This window comes from Pygoscelis adeliae, unplaced genomic scaffold (genome assembly GCF_000699105.1).
Source record: "Pygoscelis adeliae isolate BGI_AS28 unplaced genomic scaffold, ASM69910v1 Scaffold302, whole genome shotgun sequence".
Classification (NCBI taxonomy): Eukaryota; Metazoa; Chordata; class Aves; order Sphenisciformes; family Spheniscidae; genus Pygoscelis; species Pygoscelis adeliae.
The window spans coordinates 1018005-1025655 of NW_008824372.1; positions in this window are offsets into that span (position 1 = coordinate 1018005).

The window sequence follows — 7651 nt, forward strand, 5'->3', positions numbered from 1 at the left end:
CCCCCCCCGCCCACCCGATCCCCCCCCCCCCCGGGGGGGCTGCGGTCCACTCGCAGCCCTGCCATGAAATGCATTTCCAATGCCCATGGTTGCAAAGAGGGCAGGGGGAATCATGGGGGGGGGCAGGATTTTGCCAGTTATTTACCACCAGGCTGGGGGATCCCAGTCAGAGAAGCAGCAGGATGGGATGGGAAGACCGTGGCCACCCATCACTCCTCAGCACTGCAGGGTGGCTTGGGTTTGCGTCTCAGATGATAGTAGCAGAACTGATGCTTCTTGACCCACAGGCTGAATTAATTCAGAGTCCCTGCCCGTTTTAAGCAGACAGCTGACAAAAAGCTCATAGGTGGGTGGGAAGGCGCCTTCGGCCCCGAGGGCAGCCCAGGGAGGGTCTTCTCAAGCAGCCTCAGCACCCAGCAACAGTGGTTGGGTCTGTCTGGCAGTTTGCATCCAGGTCCTACGAAGAGAAAAAACACTCAACACTGTTTTCAGAAATCCTTCTTTTTCATCTCAAAGCAAGAGCAGATTTGGGGGTTTTACTGCATCAGCCCCGAAGGGATGAAGACCCTGCTCTTCCTGTGCAAGATGCACATCATCATGTGCTCTCCCCAGGATGCCCAGCTCCCCCAAACCTGCCTCATCCCCCACTTGCTTTTGGGGTGGTTTCTCACAAGATCCCAGCAGGTCCCGGAAAACATCTGCAAGTGAGTGCGTTTGGAAATTACAGGGCACGATCCTCTGCTTCCTCATATCCCGTGAAGTTACAGGACGAAGCCAACAATCCCATCAGTTTAGCATATGCATCTCTCACTTGGGATTTTCAGAAACATTTAGTGAACTAAATACAATATTTCAATGCAAAACCTTAAGGGAGAAATAGAAAGTTTTACATTTTTAACCATCCTCCAGTGTCAACTCCAAGTGGCTTTGCACTAAGCCGTTTCTTCCTTCTCCATAGAATTAATACAAACAGAGAAGAATGGCCTAAAGAAATGCTCCTCAATTTGCTGTTGCACTGGTAAAAGCAGAGCCTTTATGCTGTACTGATAGGTGACAGTTACTGTATGTACTACAGGAAAATTGGGAAAAGAATATGTGGTTAATCTAAAGAGAATGAATAATTATTGATCTGCTACGCTGCTCAACAATAAAGTTGAAGATCTGCATAGAAATGAATCTCCCGTAATTCCTTTGCTTCTTCTATTAAACAACTAAGATAGAAAAATCAGCTTAAGTTTCACCAAAAGCAAATTTTTCCAACCAAAAACTTGCTCAAGGCCACCCCCAAAAAATTTTGCTCAATCTCAAGGCAAACGCTGCATTTTCTAAATAGTTTTATCCCTTTGTAAATCATTCCCCTTTCTGTTTTAAATCTAGGTGTGTTTTTAACAGAGAAAATTAAGATTTGGAATGAAAAGTCTGACTCCTGCTCTCATCTTTTAGTCTGAAATTGCTCTTCAGGGGTGACTGAAGTTCTCTTCCTCCAGCCCCTTCCTTCCCTCACTGCTCTGGGAGTTATCATTCAGCAGGGAAGTTTACCTGGCTCCGGCTCTCGGCAGGACTGACCCACGCTTACAGGATGGCACAGCAGCATTTTCCCGGGTAATCCTCTGCATAGACTTGCTTTTCATTACCAAAGACGTATAAGGAACACGCCTTCCCTTTCCATTCATATTCAATCCTAGTGAGGGGAATTAGCTCAACAGCATGTTTCTGGAAAAAAAAAAAAAAAAAGAAAAAGGGTATTTTTTTAACTACCTCTGATTGCAATCCAAGGCACATTGGTGTAGGAGATGCATTTTGAGGTCTATTTTATTTAATGGTGATACTGGATGGGTTGGGGTCACATAGGCGCCAGGGAAGGATGGGAAGACCAGCTGCAACAGGGAGAGCAGAACCAAACGTCAGCTGATTTTCCAAGAGCAGTTTTGGTGCAGGCTCACGTTTTGAGCTGGGAGGGCTTTAACCCCAAAGCAAAGTCCTCCTGGATTAGAGAGAACTGACTCATGGCCCATGTTCCTCTGCTGCATTGTGCGACCATTGGACACATCTGTTTTACACATGGATTTGGGGAGAAGAGGTCCCCACCTGCCACCCAGTATTTGATCCCCCTTGCAGCCCCTCTGCATGAAGCTCAATCCCCGATGCCTCCCGACCCACCTCAGTATCCGTGTCTCTTCCGACACTTGCATTTGATGCAGGGCAAGGCAGGACTCTGTGCCCCGCACGATGGGGCGGGGGAAGTTCTGCAGAGTCACCTGGCAGGTGAGAGGCAGAGGATGCACTCACAGCACCCGAGAGAGAGACTCTTCCCAGCAAGTTAAGGGGAAATTCTCATGAAGCTCCAGTAGGCATGCCTTAATATCTGCCCATTGCAAAAGAAAAATGTTGACAGTCTATGTCCTTCTTGGCATATACTTTACAGATTTTTTGTTTCGTTTTCTTTTAAAAACCAACATTGATCTAGAGACAATTATTTCACTCCTTTTAACTGTGGTGGTTCATCTGCAGGACTGTGCACAGCGATATCTCAGAGCACTAGCATCCCTCGGTCCCAGGAGGCAAAGCAGCAGAGCGGCACCCAAAGAGGGTCCTGGCCAGGGGCTTGACCCTCACCTGCTCCCACCATCACCAATGGCTCGTCAACACCATCTCATCCAGCTCAAGCTGCAGAGTCACATCTTTCTAAATCTAAATGTGTGTTGAGATTCATAATTCTGGTTCGCAGCTCAGGTTTGTGCCTCTTAATGTCCATCCTCCATACTTGTGTGTATATCTAACATCTAGGCAGGCTCTAAGCCATCACCCACAAGGACCTGGTGAGACCTATGAACAGCTCCATGTTAACAGCAGTTTTCCAGTGGCTGTATATGTTTTTCCACTAACAAATAGTGAAACACTCCTGTATAAATTATATCATTTATAACTACTTGATTTCTGCATCTGAAAATTACTTCATGGTTAGATAGAAGTTAGAGTGCTCAGGACCTGAGCACGTCTTCCCTGTCTAATTCTACCAGCTTTGCACCTTCCCCCTCTCCGAATGTTTTGAAGGCATGTACTGTAAACACTGTCATTTCACATTGCATAGCTAAGCATAGCTATGTCCAGCTCCTAGCCGGGCAGCCTGGCTTACAATGCACTTTGTTTTCCTCTAAATTATAAAAGCTTCACCTTTTCCTTGAACATCAGCACTACCAGCAGCAGCATGAGTAGCCTGCTTGGTCCCCAGAGCTTGGCGTCACAAGGTGCAAGGCAGCACCGCACCCCAGGAGCCAGCACCGCACCCGCCTGCTCTAGCTGAAGGTGCAACACAGACTGTCCCGGTAATGCCACCACGCTGACAAGCTCCAGTCCCCGTGTGACAGCACGACCAACTGCCCAGCTCGGCTTCGTTTGGCTCCCACCTACTAGGTTATGGTCAGCTCCGAGTGGCAGAGCAAGAGGCCCTTCACGCCACATTGGGCACAAGGCGCCCAGCCTTCCCTACGGCATGAAAAGCACCTGTGCAAGGAAACACACGTGAATTCAGGTGCTCGGTGTGAGTGGCCTTAAAGCACAGCAGTGTCGCAGGGAAAGTGTGCCCAGTCTACAGCCCTGCATCCCACTGCCACTCACCAGTGCCAAGGAGCGATGGGGGAGAGGAGGAGAGCTGAGCAAACCAGAGAGCTGGCAGCTAAGCGCTCAGTTAATAACTCCAAAGGGGGAAAAAATCCCTACATCTTGCCTACTGAATGCCTCTGCAGAGGAAAGAACAGATTTACAGATTTCTTTTGACTGGGGAAACCAGGCATTAAAACGGCATAATCCATTAATAGCAATCTGCACAGGGTGGGTGTAAAGCCAGCTCTCACGAAGGACCCTGCGTGTTACCAAGCCACCATGTCCTGGGGCTTTATCCGTAGCTGTAGAGCACACCGCAAGCTCTGCACGCATGCTATAGTTTTCTGTTAGCGACAAGCCTTTTGACCCACCGCGCGCTGCTGCTTACTCTTCATTTAGCTGGGTTCACAGATAGCATCTATTTGTTCACCTCCACTGCCACAGAAATAACAAGATCCCAGTAACCAAGCTGCCACTTGGACTGGTATTTGAGTTTTCCTTACCTCATCCATCCTGTACCTTTACAATGTGGGCAATCACTATAAATATCATTATTGTTAGCGTATCTGCCACTTCCTCCACAGAAAATACAGGTACTCTACCTGCAGAAAGAAAACAAAGAATACAAAATATTAATAAAAATTTCTCTAATTTGTAATTGCTGAGATTGATTGTCTGAATACAACCTGTTTAGAGAGGCCCAGAGAGCAGTAGCTGCGTGCATGGTCACACACACATAAGCAGAAGCCAGCAGGGGCTGTTATTTATCCCCATGCAGGGAGCACACACGCATCTGCTTCAGGACTTGCCTTTGGTGGCTCAGGAGCTTCCCCTGCCAGCCCTCTGCCCCTAGATGAATTTCATGCCTCAATTTCACCTTCACGATGAGCCTCCTATATCCAGTCGAGCACTTAATTGCTGAAAGTGGAGAGCTGCATGTAGCTTGCCCTTGGCAACATAGCTCCAAATGCCATCGACATCGCTCTGCAGGACATTCATAAACTCCATTAGCAGGAAGAGGACATTTATAACGTGGTATGCTCTGCAGCCAGCTTCCCCATGCTGGGTGCTCCCTGCCATCCCCTATTTGCTCCTGCCACAGCCACCCGCACAGCTTGGCCCATCTCTGCCTGCCCGGCTGCCTGGTTTGCTGCTTGGACACTGGGGTCCAGCAGTACAAGAGCTTCTCCTCTTTGAGCTGATGCTCTGCAGGGCTCCTGGGACCTGCTGAGCACCCTGCTAGCCCTTGTCACCAGCAAGGGCAATTTCTTGTGTATAATTTCACCCAGAGAATCAGATCTTGCCTGCACGTGCTGTCCAGAGGCTGTATTTGGGCGAGCTTGGAAGGAGGAACAAGCCCAAGCCCATCCTGTCACAAGGGTGACTGATCACCCATCATATCACAGCGCCTGTTCAGGCACGCTTTGCTTAAAACCAACTAACCCAGTGAGCATTTCAGCATTACTGATCCCATGGATTGATTATTCAGGCAGCCCTCCCAGGAAAAAGCCTGGCAGGCAACCGTGCCCCCAGCCAGGACGAGGCGCTGCGGCCATCTCCCCTGCTCGTTTGCCCCAGAGACGAGCCATCCCTTACCACCAGGCGTCACCTCCTCGCTTGCACTGACACCTACCCCTCCAAACAGCTGAAAAACAGCTTCTGATCCAAACCCAGCACTAAAAACCTGAGACGACCTTTCTGGATGCTTATTTGTGCTAGAAAACTAAAACCTGAGCTGACACAGGTGGACAGTTAACTAAAATAATATTTACAGATATAAGAGAAGCACTTTCAGTGGGAAACTGGTTCATACCTTATCAACACCTCAGCATCACGCTCGCATGACAGACCTTCAGGCACGTCCTGACACTCTCTACTCCAGCCATCAGCACTAAAACCTCGCTATTGACGTTGCTGCTTTATCTTTCCACCTCGGTGAAACCCGTATGAAGGGACACTGGCACAGCTATCAGAAATGCCTAACTGCATTTCTAACTTTATTGAGGTGCCTTTATTTGATGCTCCTTTTTTCCTTGAGTAGCCATGTGGAATGGTTTTACTACATGACCAGGTTTTCAATTTAGGATGTTAGTAGTTTTGACCCAATTCAGTATAAACTGGATGCTGTTTTTCCCAAAGAAGACTGGGCCTGATTTAACTCCAGCTGACAATTTTCCAGAGATTTACAGGTTTTGAATCAGCCCCATAATCCTCGGTTCTTAAACTGCTGTACAGTGATTTATGCCTCTTCCCTCACACTTTCCTCTTTGTTCTGAGAAACCTGTCAGATATACAGTAGCTTTCTCCTCTCAGAAAGCAGAGGAAACTTGTTTCATCATCCATATTAAACTCCCAATTTTGTATATAATCTCTGCCTGGGAGAACAATTGCAAAGGCAACATCCAAGAGACTTGGAGGAGAGATCCCTCCTTGTTATCTTCACACAACAAAGTTCTTCACTCATCTCACAGCTCAAAAAAAGAAAGGGGATGACAAAGGAGGTTAGCTGGTGTCATACACTTTTCAAAGTATTTTTAATACACATTCTTTGTTCTCTTTCACAGCGGAGACAGTATCTGGAGCAATCCCGCAAGGATCCCAGGCCAGCGTACCATGCCAGGTCCTCTGCACCCGCCGCATGGGGCACGACCGGCTCCGGAGCAGCTGGGACAGCCCTGGAAGCCAAGCAGATGGAGCAGGGCAGTCACTCACCCGGCGCAGAGCACCGCGTGCTCGCTGGGAGATGCGCGGGACGCCCCTTGCCACTGCTCATTGGCAAACGCATTTAAACCCAGGTCACTGTAACTGCATTCTGCAGATCATAGAATCATTAAGGTTGGAAGAGACCTCCAAGATCATCGAGTCCAACCATCACCTTGGATCAAGAAGAGCAGGAGGCTCAAACCACCTGGTAGAGAGGGCTAAGGGCTGCCGTGTAACCCACACATCCCACGCATGCTCAGATCTGGCACAGGCACTGGAAGGAGCAGGACTGTACCCAGCTGGAAGAGTCTCTTCTGTACCAGCATCTGCTGGAATACCTGCCCAAGGATGCTCTGGCACATGGTAAACCAGCACTGAAGGGGAACAGGAGGAGCTGGCCAGGCACTCTCTCCAGACTAGCTGTGCTCACCCAAACCCCGGTTAGGATAGTTTTTTCTGCCTGATTCTGTTTGTTTTATCCCAGGGGTAAAAATAGTTGGGCTTTGTTCTTTTGGGTGGGTACAAATAATTTTTAACGGCAACTTGCCCATTCAAAATGCACACTCCAGACTATTTCAAGCAGTAAAAGCAGTTCTTTGCCAAAAACAAGTGCTAATCCTTTATCTGAAGCTATTAAAACACTATCATTAGTTCAAGCAGAAAAACAATGCTTCCTGCCAGAACCAGAGTTATCTTTTCTTATCATTAAGTCATGAAGGGAAGCAGCAATAAATATAACAGTACACCAAAAAATGGTTGTTCTAACAAGTAAAAATAATTCTGTCAAAATAGGTACATGTAGCGGATACTTATCCAAAAATACAGAACTGAATATAATAGTCCAGCGGGTTTACAATGAATGCCTGCTCTGGCATTTGCAGCTGGAATACCAGGATGCTGCCGGACTCTGGTCCCGCAGGGGGGTCAGCGGGGCCGTGGGCTGCAGCAGATGCAGGGTCAGGCCACGAAGGCTTGGAGCTCCCCACTGCTGGACTGAGCATAGCCCAAACCACAGGTGCAACCCCTCGCAGGGCAGTTTTCCAGGCAGATCAGGGATGCCACACCGGCGTCTTCACCCGCCGCAGCCCTGGGGTGCTGCCGGCACGTGCGGCAGAGCACCCTGTGCCGTGACAAACGCTGCAGAAGAGCCACCATGGGGAGCTCACCCAGACCCTGTAGGTGTGAGGCACTGGCAGATGCATCTCGCAGTCAGCAAACAGAGGAGGGGGGTCCACAGCCACGTCCCAGGGCCCCAGGGGCACCGCCATCTCCGGAGAGTCCACAAGCCCACCTGGGGTGGGGGAACAAGGCAAGAAGAGATAAAGTATGGTAGGGACATGAGGAA